This window comes from Echinops telfairi, unplaced genomic scaffold, assembly GCF_000313985.2.
Source record: "Echinops telfairi isolate 266 unplaced genomic scaffold, ASM31398v2 ScPeMD7_9;HRSCAF=40, whole genome shotgun sequence".
NCBI classification, from domain to species: Eukaryota; Metazoa; Chordata; class Mammalia; order Afrosoricida; family Tenrecidae; genus Echinops; species Echinops telfairi.
This window is the reverse complement of record NW_022103906.1, coordinates 20,049,826-20,063,046: the sequence shown is the minus strand read 5'-3', so window position 1 is coordinate 20,063,046 and position 13,221 is coordinate 20,049,826. Positions and strand designations below refer to the sequence as shown.

The window sequence follows — 13,221 nt, the reverse complement described above, 5'->3', positions numbered from 1 at the left end:
TCATACATTGTGAAAGAGGGGGAGTGCAGAGTGGGGACCCAAATCCCATCTGTAGGCAACTGGACATCCCCTTACAGAACAGTTGCAGGGAGAAGACAAGCCAGTCAGAGTACAGTGTAACAAGGATGAAACATACAACATCACTCTAGTTCTTTAATGCTTCCTCCCCCACCCCCACTCTCATGATCCCATGATCCCTACCTTACAAATTCGGCTAGACCAGAGGAGGGATGCTGGTACAGATAGGAACTGGAAATACAGGGAATCAAGGACAGATGATCCCTTCAGGACTAGTGGTGAGAGTGGTGATACTGGGAGGGTGGAAGGAAGGTGGGGTAGAAAGGGGAGCCAATCACAAGGATTTACATATAACCCCCGCCCTGAGGGACGGACAACAGAAAAGTGGGTGAAGGGAGATGTTGGATGGTGTAAGATATAACAAAATAATAATTTATAAATTATCAAGGATTCGTGAGGGAGGGGCGGCAGGGAGGGAGGGGAAAAATGAGCTGATACCAAGGGCTGAAGTAGAAATAAAATATTTTGAGAATGTGCTGAAAATCCTCGGCTTATACATGAGTATATATGGTATCCCACTGTTGCCGAGTCCTTTGCAACTCATAGCCTTAAAGGGCAGAGTGGAATTGCCCCCTAGGGTTTCTGAGGCTATTAAACTTTACAGGAGCTGTTTGCCTCATCTTTCTCCTGCAGTGCAGCTAGTGGGTCTGAACTGCTGACCTTGCAGTTAGCAGCTCAAAAAAGTGACCCTCTTATGCCAGTGCAAGTGTCTTGACTTTTGATCAAACCACCCATGTTGTTGAATAAATCATACTTAATGTTTGCATGTGTTTGTGTGTACATACATTGTATCAACGGTTACAATTTAATAATGCATTATGTAATGTGGTGCTTGAATTTTAATGTGAATATTAACTTCCTCAATGTCAGTCAGTTTTCCCTCCTGAATTCTTTGCTATCCACAGCTAGATTTGTGTGGTTTCTTCAGATATACACTAATCATTTTTGTTTAGTCTCTCACTGACTTTAACTCTCCTGTCTTCCAAATTAGGGTCTGGCTAAGGTGAGAGAGTATTTTGGGTGCAGAAGAACGTGGTGAGATGAAAGAGAAGACCCTTCTTTATCCCTTACAGCACTAGGAGCCTTGGTGGTTTAGTGTGTTATGTGTTAGACTGCTAACTACGAGATCAGTAGTTTGAACCCACCAACTGCTCGGTGGGAGAAAGATGAGGCTCCTTGCTTCCCAAGAGATGTATGGCTTCAGACCTCCTATGGATCAGTTCTGTTCTGCCTTGGATGGTCAGTAAGAGACAGAGTAGACTTGATAGCAGCGACTTTTACAAAACTCATAGTTGGGCCACACCTGCTCTTTGCTTTAGGTTTGGCCCTGTCATCATTCATTGTACTCATGGTTTTGGAGATGGGTCTCTCAAAGCATGATGAGGCTTTGAATTTGTTAAAGAGCTAGAATACCTGTGTGAGATCATTTTCAGCTCTTAAACATGCATTTAAAAAACAAAGCATCACCCTTGGACGCAAGCATTTGAACCTAAGGAACAACTAAAATTAAATATCTTGATTTTTAAATAATAAGTGCGTATGTGCCCCTAATAACATGATTTTAAAAAACAAAACAATAATGAGTGTCAATCACTCTGACACAGGTTCCCAGACCACAGCTTTTCCCTTTTTGAGCCTACAGTGTTAAGTCTCCATTTCTAGCCTGGACAGCTTTTCATTTCTTTTTCTTTTTTTTTTTTTTATCTTTGTTATTCTTTATTTATCTTTTTTTTTTTTTTAATCTTTTCATTTCTAAGGCAGCATAGAATTTCCTAATATATCACCATTCGCCCTTTTGGTGCTTTGCAGAATGGTTCATTGGGGTCTCCTGCTAGAATCCAAATGACAAGCTCAGGGGGGTTTTACTTTTGCATATTCTTCCTTTGTTTTGTGTTCATTCCGTTTTTTGTTCTTTTAATCCTCTTATTTAAGCCTGAAGCCCTGCACCTTAAAAGAATGGTCTCAGCTTTCCTAAATTCGTGACAGTTAGGAAAACTGTAATTCACTGGAATGGAGGCAAGACTGGGGCTGTGGTTTATTTGTTGGTTGTTGAGTTGAGATTTCTTTGTTGTGAAGAGATCTGGGGAGAATAGAGCCAGTTGGCAGGCCTCCCGCGCACCTTTTGGCACCCTTCAAAAAGAGCCCGCTTTCATCGTCCTGTGAATGCAGCAAGCACTGGCCAGACTTTATCGGGAGGGCTATCTGAAAGGCCTGTTATTTTAATGGGCAATTTTGTGTCATTTACTAGCCTACCCAGCAGGCTAATAAGGCAAGCTAGTGGTTTGGCAGCTGAGGAAGTCAAGCGCTTTCCAGAAATTGATGATTGATCTTGGCTGTGGTAGTTCGTTTTTTCACTTGCATGAGCGGGTTGCATTTCCGGTTCGAGACAGAGGCTCAATCAGAAATGATTAATTCTGGTTTACTCCCGCATTCGGTATGTCATGTGGTTTAGGGGAAGGTCTACAAAGCTCACATTGGTCAGGGCATGCGGTTAGGAGTGTAAACGGTGCCCCAGGAGGAGGATGGCTACAAATGACAGCGTGGGCACGAGCACAGGAAACCAGCTCTGAAAATTGCCCCACCTGCACACCCAGTGTCAACGGCCTGCTGTGACTGTTTCACACTCACAAAGTACGTCCGAATTAAGGACAGCCCTGCAGCTTCAAAATCCTTCTTTCTTAAACACAAATCTGGTCCAATGGAATGGTGTGCACATCGAAGTGTTCTTTGTCAAAGATCACTCGGCGTCTTGATCTTAGAACGAATGAGGGCGGTGTCACCTCGTGCACCCCCCCTCCCATGTGCTGGCTTGGTCTTATGAATGGGTACACCATAGTGCGTTCTGGCTCACAAATTCATGTCTGCCCCGTTCTCAAAGCCAAGAGGAGAATTACACACCAGTTTTGTTCTTCTTCCCGCCCACTGGGAAAGGATGGCCGCTTTGCAGGATCCACTCTGTCATCAGCAATGCAGAGAGCAGCTTTGTCATAGTCCCTCACAGTCTCCTGTTTTGTTGGCGAAGGGTTACCCGAGAGAAAGAAGAGTATTGTGCTGTTACATTGCCTTGCGTGCAACTGGACACAGAACCAAGCCGTGCGGAAGCTCCCTTGTCGTCCACCTCCCCGTGGATTAAGCATCCCTGGGTTTTTATCCCAGCCTCCCAGGCAGTATCCTTCTCCCACCTTTGAGGTCAGTCACCGCTCCCGTGTAATGTCCGCAGGATTCACACTGTCTCTCGGCGGAGCAGGGCTCTGAGCAGTTGAGTCACTGGTGCCAGTACAAGTGGACTCCTCTCTGACACCTGCTGATCTGGCGTCGATGATGCCGGAAAACCAATGACTGTGTCAGACAGACACTTGGTCCTTGATTGGCCCTGCACTCCTTCACCATCTTTGGGATGGGTGAGCCCATCCATCGTTGCAGCCCCTGTCTGTGTCTTGGAGGGTTTCATTATTGCTTGCTGAGCCTCTCACTCGGGAACACAGCCAAGCTTCTGAGTATTTAAGAAAACTCTCATCTGTTGGCCGCTTCCTAATCATTGTATCTCATCTTCCGTTTCTACCAACTCGCCTCCTTGCCTTTCTTGTAGAAATAACTGGGTAACTAATATGGATTGATTTTGAGTGCATTTGGTTTAAGAGAAAGTGCCAAGAGGAATTACTTTAGAAAATGACTCTAATTTTATGGGCCACGAGGTCTACAGCCATCCATCTCCCTGATTATGTGACGCCCATTCAAGAAACCGTCTCACAGCATGTAGCTTCTGGGAGTTCTCAGAGCTTCAGTGCTGTGTGTGTTTCTGTTTAAATGTGATTTGTCTTGTTGAGAGTGCTCAGAGCAGGGCAGTCTCCCCGTCAGCAGCTCTTCCCTGGGCAGTTCTGTAGCACTGCCGGCATGTCCGATTGGCTGATGCAGCTGGGACAAAGTCACAAGGCTCTTCGCTGTTAAACTAACCCCTCACCTTGACTGCCGCCCTAGCATGTTTGCCTCCTCAGTTGTGATGCATTCTCTTGTGCTCTCTGAATCCTGATCTTCGTGTATGCCTTTCATGAGTCAGCTGTGGGCTCCTGCAGGTGGCTAGCGAGTGGAATTGACATTTGCCAAGCCGGACTGCAAAGCTGACCTGCGACGACCTTTTCCTTGGTCCTCCCCACGCTCTCCTGCTCATTGCAGGCCCTGTACCCGGCGTTTGAGGTTTCATGATGATGTGACCAACGTTCTTTCCTCTGCAGGGCATTTTCCCTGAAACATACATCCACTTGAAGGAGGCAACTGTGGAAGACCGAGGGTAAGTTCCAACCAAAGACGCCTAACAATGATGAAGCTGGGAAGAGATGGCAAAAGAATGTGTAATTCACTTTCATGCCTCCCAGTTCCACTTCTCCTCCTACGAGCAAAAATGAATAAAGACATGTCCTGGCACCATCATTCCTCTCTGTCTTCTTTCCTCCCTGACATCCTTCCCCAGAGTAGCGTAAGGCAGAGGGCCTTTACTTTTGCCCTGTGCTACCTGCGTGTGTGTGTGTGTGTGTGTGTGTGTGTGTGTGTGTGTGTACACACATGAACATTTAGAACACTCTGGCTGATCGAACTTCAGAAGCATTCAGATCTTTGGGGGATGATGAATAGGCTCCATCCTCTGGGTACCAGCCCTGAGCAGATAAGGCCATTAACTTCAGTGCCCCTTGGGCTTTTCCACTGTTTAATTGGGGGCATAAATCTGACTTTCTGATGGTTATGTGCTTCATGTGAGAGGCAAATTAAGTTACGTAGATAGATGGGCTCCACTAAGAAAATCCATGAGGTTTTGGATATTTTTATTCCTTACCTTGCAAAGTATTGCCCCTGGCCAGCGAAGCAGAGGAAATGAGCACCCTGAAGCCCGGGAGAGAGCCCTCAGACTGGTGAGCCCGCTTGCTTAACAGTCCCGGAGGTCATAAGCAGAGGTTGACGTCGGGCTGGGACCCCAGGGTGGACAGAGAATGGAATGGGGCTGAGGGGAAGGAGGACAGTTGGGTCACCAACTCAGATCTGGAGAGAATGTTCTCGGTCATAAATCCAGCACTTGTTTCATAAACAAGAGGTGGAGACTTGTTCAAATGCACAGAACTGGTATTAGAACTAGGGTCCGAAATCGGGTCCTTTGTCCTCCTGGAGAAGTCCTCTTTCTAATGGTCCATTCTGGGCAGCTTCTGCCACCCACCATGAGGGTGCGAGGCATGGGCCCCCTGATTTAGCTTGGCAGGTGAGGCCCAAGTGGCCCAGGTAAATTTGAAACTCAGCCAGCAATAAATAAACACTGTACTGTAAGTATGCCCCAATATTGTATGAGACCTGCTTGTACTAAACAATGATTTGGAATGTAGCTGAGGTTCAAGTGATGGGGCATTCTGCAGTTTGTAATCTGTCACTCCTGCCTCTCGTCTCCATCTGTTTGTTTCATCTCCCATTCCACTTGCCAATCATAAAAAATATCAGAGTGGATTATTTATCCTTTTTTTAATTATCAAAAGATCATATTATTGGGGACTCTTACAACTCTTATTTCAATCCATATATCATCAATTATATTCAGACATATTTATACACATAATTGCCATCGTTCTTTTCTGGACATTTACTTGCTACTGAGCCCTTGATATCAGCTCTTCTCCCTCCCCCCTTCATGGCCCCTTGATAGATTGTAGATTATTTTTTTCATATCTCACACTGACCCGCTGTCTCCCTTCCCCTCTGGTTTCTAGTTATCGCTTTTTATAACTTGAGCAAAGTGAGAGTCCCTAGCTGTGTAAATGGTTAATGAGGGATCACTGAAAAGATGGCTGGCCCGGGCCAACCCCGCCCCGAGACACTGGAAAATCAAAGACCCCCAAAACACTACAGAGCAGGTCTCCTTGACAAACCTGGGGTGGGCATGAGTTCGAATCCCCTCAAAAGCAGCAAACAGCAACAGAGGAAAGGGAAGCTTTGGGTCGGCAGAGTTTCCTGGGGGGTAAAGCAGCAATAAGAAGGACAGCCGGCTCCACCCCAGGGCTCTCTTCTCCAGGCCTCCTCCATCACTGTCCTTGGAGTGGCTGCTTGGTAGAACTGACAGTCCCTGGGAATGAGAACCTAGTCCGTAACGTAGGTGCCCAAGGAGATCCTAACTGGAGAGGTACGAGGTGGCCTCTTGGCCCTCGTTGTTCATCTGGCAACCGGTGGTATCCTAAGCAGCTTTCCTTTTCTCTGAGAGCAGGATATGATTAAAGTCCGTTATACCACTGCCACCCCCCCACCCCCCCCACCCCGCCCCCGCCCCCAAGGACATATGTGCTGTGTTTCATGTCCAATTAGCCCCTTCCTGACCTTGAGTGTGGGGAGTATGGCCTCCCTCCGGGAAATCACTGCAGGGTAAAGTGAGCTTCTGTTTGGTTCTCTGTAGGCAGAATGAGACGGTGATTCCAGGCGAGCTGCCCCTGGTGCAGGAGCTCACCTGCACGCTGCGAGAATGGGCTGTCATCTGGCGCAAGCTCTACGTGGTGAGTTTCCCCGGGCCTGGACCGTGGGACTCAGAAGGTTTGTTCCCCTCTCTGTCTGCCACTTTTTACCACTGCACGCAGTGGGGCTCATCTGACTTGGACCACCCGGCGTCTGATACCCAGACAGCCTCAGAGAAGGGTGGGGGGTGTGGGGAGGGGAGGGTGGTTATTCTTTTCTCAGCTGGCACTCATCCTGATTGTAAACGCTTCCATGATAATGTTAACTGCAAACACGTCAGAAGCACTTCCTAAGGGCCAGTTTTTTTCAGCTTCCCTATAAAGTAGGTGTGATTAGGATCAGTTAATTGATGAGGACACTAAGGGACATCTACCCCTGTCTACACGTGGGCTCACACAAAGTACCGTCCTTTATCTTGTGAATGGATATTTCAGACTCAGGAACTTGAAGATTCTTCTCTACAGGGCTGCCTCCCCAGTATTCAACCTCACACCGACTTAACCTTGTAATGCTAATAACATGCCAATTCAGAGGGACATTACGCAGGATCCCGCACATTCTCTCCTGACAAACCATAACCAGAAGTCCTATGTAGGCTTGGAATTGGGACAGAGTAAGCCTGGCAGCCAAAATTCTCAGACTGCGAGCATCTGTGAGACTGTATTACCCAAAGACAAGATTGCTCAGTATGTTGGCAACCAGCCTGCACTCATGTGCCTTCAGCCCTCAGAAAAATATAAAAGTAAAAACTGTTCTTTTTCACCAATGTGCACCCACTGTAACACTCAGCTTAATGCTGAAGTTTTCTCTCTATGAATACACTTAGAGTTTCACCCTGCAGTGCTGTGGTTAAGCAGCTGCCTGGAGCAACAATCATACAAGCTTGCTGTACTGTCGCTAACTGCTGGTTCGGCTCTTGGAAACAGGGAGGAAAAGGCTCAGTGGACTGCCAGGAGAGCCCACTGAAGGCATTCTGTAGAGCCCGGTGACAAGCCCGGGAAGGAGTGTCGCCCCCAGCAAGGTCCTTTGGAGAGGCAGCTCGGACATGGTTTACATACAAGTCTTCCTAAGGGCTCGAGCTCCGGAAATTGTGGTCCACATGACCCTACTTGCAGTGGCTGGAATTCAGATAGAGCTGCTTTGAGCTCTTGAGTAGGTGCTAGTGAAATCTGTTGGCCCAATTTGATGCCTGTGGGAAAATGTCGCTGGCTTTGTAAGTCTCCGGTTTCTCGGGCTGCATTTCCAATGGAGTAGCTTGAGCTTTATGTTGAGCCCAAAGCAGAGCAGCCGGAGCTCCTAGCTCCTGAACCTGCAGGTTTCTAAGACATTTTCTGCTGCATTTGTTCTCCTTCTTTGTATCGATGGTTTTCTCTGCTCACCTCAAAGCTTCTTCCAGTTCTTGCTGTTCCCCGTCAGCTTTTGCTTCTTTTTCTGAATAACATCCGTGCTCTCCTTTTGCTCTGCCTGCATTTTCTTCTTGGTGTGGTCCCAGGGCATGCCGATGGTCACATGGAAGGCAGTTTCTTTCACTCCTTCCAGGAGGTCAGTCTAGTCTCTTGGACTAGAAACGCCTTCTTCTCTTCTAGTGTACATCTTTACCGCTCCCCGCCGGATCTCAGCCTCTTTGTCAACAGTAGGAGTGTGCAAGAGTTCGACTCCAAAGTTGCTCTTTGGAAGTGGGTTCCACACTCGGGACAAGGCCCAGCTCCTCTCACAAACGGGACATCAACACAACTCTCCCGTCTTCCCACTGGCTGGTCCAGCTGCCCGCTCCTCCCCACTCTCAAAACTAGACAACGAATACCCCCAAACTCTTCTCAAATGCTCTCTTTTGTTGGAGACCTGGTAGATACATATCACTAGGTCCTATCTCTGTATTGGTGTCTTCCACACACCCAGAACTGACCCGAAATCCCTGTGATGAAGCAAAGCGCTGCCAGGTGAGCGGATGGGTTCAGTCAGGCTCTGGGTCAGGCTAGGAGGCCCCAGAGCTATCCTTCTCTTGCATGTGGCTCTGGGTTTCCACCTTTAGTCATGTGTTGGTTCTTCTTTTCACTTTCAAAATAAAACAAACAACCCACTGCCATCGAGTCAGTGCTGACTCATAGCAACCCTCTGGGGGTTCCTGAGCCTGTAATTGTTCATGGGAGTAGAAAGCTCAGTCTTCCTCCCTCAGTGCTGACCGTGGTTTTGAATTGCCAACCATTCAGATCCCAGCCCAGTGTACAACTACTACACCACCAGAGCTCCTTCACTTTCAAAGACCCATCTTATTATTGGGAACCCTTCACTACAGACAGTGATCAAATGCTCGTTCAAACGTAACTTCTAAAAGCTAATGCACAACATTTTATTTCTGTTCAGGGGTGCTAGTCCCCACAAAGACCACAGCTGCAGGGATCGCCATCCCCTGTGAGGGAAAGAAGCATGCTGCTGTTCTACCCACCCATCTTTCAAGGTCTAGTTTCAAGGCCTTTCTTCATAATGCAGCTTCTAAGCACACCAATCCATCATGAGTCCCGCTGGACTGTGGCAGCACTTACTGTCTGATGCATTATCTGACCCTGGGGCTTCCTGCCTTGTAATGAAGCCCATCTTTTGGCCTCTTTATGTTTCATTGAGGACAGAGCTAACTTGGAAGTTTCTACATCACCAGCTCCTGGGAGACAGATCTGCTGCTGTAAGCCTGGCGGCCTAAATGGATCCTCTTGCACTTACAACGGACACGCACTTCCATTCAAGTTAATTGATTGGTTAGTCATGGGTGTAGCAAGCACGAGGACTGCAGAATAGCGTGGACGTGAGTTTGTTCCTTAGCGTTTTCTTTCTCGGAATTGACAAAGGGTGAGACCCGTGTTAGACGATAAGTACTAGGAAACATGATTTTCAAGACTATAATGACTGTGTATGGAGATGACAGAGGAGGTCGGCTTCTTCCCTTGCTCAAACACAGCTCCTACGCTCAGGCCAGTGTCTGTCCTCTGAGCAGTTGTAGGAAATTGTGCCAAGTCAGCGCCTGAACGGAAGTGAGAAATACGTGCACACTGGATTCGTGTGCATGGGCTTTCCAGAGCCCTTGGTAGCTCGCGGTGACAGCCTCATCCTGCATTGCCCAGCTTTCCTAGTGGAGTCTGACTGTTCAGCAGCAGGATTGGGCTTAAGATAAAGGGGGAGAAAAGCCATCCCCTGGTAGTTCAGAGGGCACCACAGCCTCTCATGGAATAAGGCAGCGAACTTTGTCTTTGATGATTTTAAATGACTTTATTCTTGGTTGATGAATGAAAGACATTCATTGTGGAATTTGTGGTGGTAAGATTGGACAGTCTGTTTCTCTTTCTGATCTATACGCATCCCTTAAGGAATATTTTTCTTGAGTTTCCTAAAGCTTCTACAGCATACTTCAGGCAAAATGCTGACCTTTTTCAAAAATCAATTTGTCCAAATGTCAAATCTCAGTTAATATGCTTCACTGAAAAGTGAAATAAACCAGATTTATAGAGTTTTTAAAATGCCCCTTCTGTGCACACATCCTGTGCCACCCTCACAATCCTGCCCGTGTTCGAGCCCATCCTGGCAGCCACCGTGTCACTTTTATTGAACCTCTTCCTCTTTTGTTACCCCTCCACTTTACCAAGCGTGATGCCCTTCTCCAAGGACTGGGCTCTCCTGATAACAAGTGCAAAGTGCCCTAGACAAAGTCTCCCAGGTTCACTTCTCATGAGTACTCAGTCTATAACTTCTTCCCAGTACTCTAAAGAGGTCACGTGCAGCAGATTTAACCAGTGCAATGCATCATTTGATCTCTTGGTTTCTGCTTCCATGCACATTGATTGTGGATCCAGCTAAGACGAAATCTTTGACAGCTCCAATCTTTTCTCCATTTGTCATGATGTGACCTATTGGTCCAGCGGTGAGGATTTTGGTCTTCTTTAAACGGAGTTGTAATCCATGCTGAAGGCTGAAAGCCCTGGTTTTCATCAGCAAGTGCTTCCAGTCCTCACTTTGAGCAAGCGAGGTTGTGTTGTCTGCAGACTGCAGGCTGTTGCTAAGCCTTCCTCCAGTCAGATGCCCGCGTCTTCTTCCTGTCAGCCAGCCTCTCTGAGGATTTGCTCGGCCTGCAGACTAGACAAGCATGGCGAGAGGCACAGCCCTGTTGCGCGCTGTTCCTGGCTCTGAGCCGTGCAGTGTTCCCTTGTTCTGTTCACCAAACGTCCTCCGTGGACACGGTGCACATGAGCACCATGGAGTGCGCTGGGATTCCCGTTATTCTCCAGCAACTTAGCTTTTCTTAATGAAAAATTCTAAGTAAGTGAGTCGAAGTCTTGTCATCCATCTTACCCTGTGTGTGCTCCACTCTTTATCTGTTTACGGGCACAGTGAATTTTGGTCAACTTGGCTGTTTTGACTCAGATAGGTTGGGGAGACTGGGTGCGATGCTATCTTCTTAAAGAAAAGATGTGGGAGAAGAGTCTTGTGATAGAACATGAATGAATAAAGCAAACTGTTGAATTCAAGTGAATGGAAAAATGTATTGAATAAAGTGAATTCAATGACTTAAGATGCAATTCATAGAAGGGACGGATATTTTTTCAGTTAACTTTTTCTAGCACAGTAAAACCCTGTGGCTTTCTAAAAAACCGGAAAAACAAACTCACTTGCCACCCGGTCAATGCCAGCTCAGAGTGGCGCTGTAGTGGGCAACTCACCGCTGCTTTGGGTTTCTAAGACTGTCCCTCTCCCAGGGGCAGCCAGCCTCATCTTTCCCCACTGAGGGCTGGTGAGTGCTGGCCGCTGACCCGATAGGCTTTCCTCCGTGCTTCCAGGGGTTCTTTTGGGGTTCTCTCGAACTCTGCGGTGGAAACCAGCTCGTATGGGTCGGGACCTCGGCTCTTCAGGTTCTGCTGCCTGCTCGAGAGGTGGTCGGGGGTAGGCTTCCTGTTCCTCCCCCACAGGAACCAATGCTCGCCTGAAGATGAAAAATGATTTCTTCCCCCTAAGCTTTGTCGGTTATACGAAAACATCACTCTGGGGAGTGATCTTCAGGAGAGCTTAGATGAGCTCCTAGAGTCTCAACAGATCCCCCTCCGCTTCCAGCTTGCCTTTCAAGTTCTGCCTCAGTTTGACGAGACTGTACATTCAGCTTTGGCTCGGAGGGCCAGGAACCCGGCCAGTTCCGGGCTCTCTCAACATGTACAGAGTCTGTAATGATGTGTGCCCTTTTGTTTTGAATGATGTCAAATTCAGAGAGGTGATAGAGCTTATTAAAGTGGATAAAGTCAAGATCGTGGGCGGAAGTAAAAACTGATGTTAAAAATACTGGCTCCAATATGACAGAATTAAGGGAAGGGAGTAAGAATTTTTTTCCACGCTATCTCTGATTATTATTCATCGCTCGTTGAAGAGAAGCTTAGAAATGACTTTTAAAATTGATTCTAGTGCAACTGAAATGGCTACCTGGGTACTCTAGCCGAGTATTCCCGTAGAACAAAGCTTGTAACTCTGTGGTCTCTCATGTTACCTTTATTACACAGCAGGAAGCCCACCCAGCTGTTTGTTTGTTTTAATGACAAATCACACATTGTTGCCTTCCTACAAGTATTCTGAAATAAACTCATTTTAAAATGTAAGTCAATGAACATCTGGGCTAAAAACACCGCCTGGAAGTGAGGCGTGTGCCTATTGTGTGTTGGGGGTGGGGGTGGGGGCAGGTCTTACAGGTACAGTAAACCGCCCTTGCTTCCAGCAGTGCCCTTCCCCGCCGATTTGCGCCGCTCCCTATAAATTGGTGGTTATTGCCGGCCGCTGGAGCATGCGCACCGCAGTGCCCGTAGCCAGTCTCCGGTTGAAATGAACATCTGATCACTTACCACCAAGCTCAGCAAGTTCTCATAGAAAACCCGTTCCTCTTTGTGAGTGGAAGCCAGGCTTGAGTGTGGGGCTAAGGGCCAAGCTGGGACATGGCAGTTTCGGTCGCACGCCAGGACTGGGGCTCTGGGTGTTCTTCCAGGTTGGTTTTTCTCTCCAGTTTTGACCCTGGATTTCTTTTAGCTTGGGAGGCAGCAACCACAGTGCAATACTTTTAGGTGTATCTTTTCTGGAGAACTCACACCTTTGCTAGGCAGGCCAAGACTTTCCCTGGGAGATGGAAAACGGGTCCTAGAACAGGTCGATGGAGGGGCGGGGCAGCCTGTCCTCCCTGAACTGCGCTCACAGAGGCAGAGTTCCACAGGGACCGAGGACCTGCAGGCCGCCCTGCCTCTCGTGGGTTCCCGTTGAGCCCACATGCGCAGAGTCGAGGCCTGTCTTCCGAGGCACCCTGGGGTGGGTTCAAAGTCAAGGGCTTAACTGTGTCCTTCAAGAATGCCCAGAACCTTAGGAGTGGCAAATAGTAAAAAAAATAAAAATAAAAAAGCGTAAGATTAATTAGAGCTATATCTACAGAGTTGAGTAACTTATTGAGTAAGATGATCAAAGCCAGATAAACTTAGGAAGACTTAGTCTGAACTTAGTCTGAAAGGAATTGCGTTTAAGGTCTCAGTCTAGACTCGGAGACACATCACTGGGAATCGATTTATTTTCTGCCAGACCCGCACCTCCCCCATTACCCTTTTTTTGGTTGTTGAAATGAACTTTGCCCAGAGGACCTATTTTGCAGGTCACATGGCA

The 13,221-nt window shown here is 47.6% G+C and overlaps 1 pseudogene; it reads right to left on the bottom strand.

Annotated features, from left to right (window-relative positions):
* Positions 1-7,345: 7,345 nt before the first annotated feature.
* On the bottom strand, positions 7,346-9,150 carry LOC123521313 (annotated as a pseudogene).
* Positions 9,151-13,221: the final 4,071 nt, after the last annotated feature.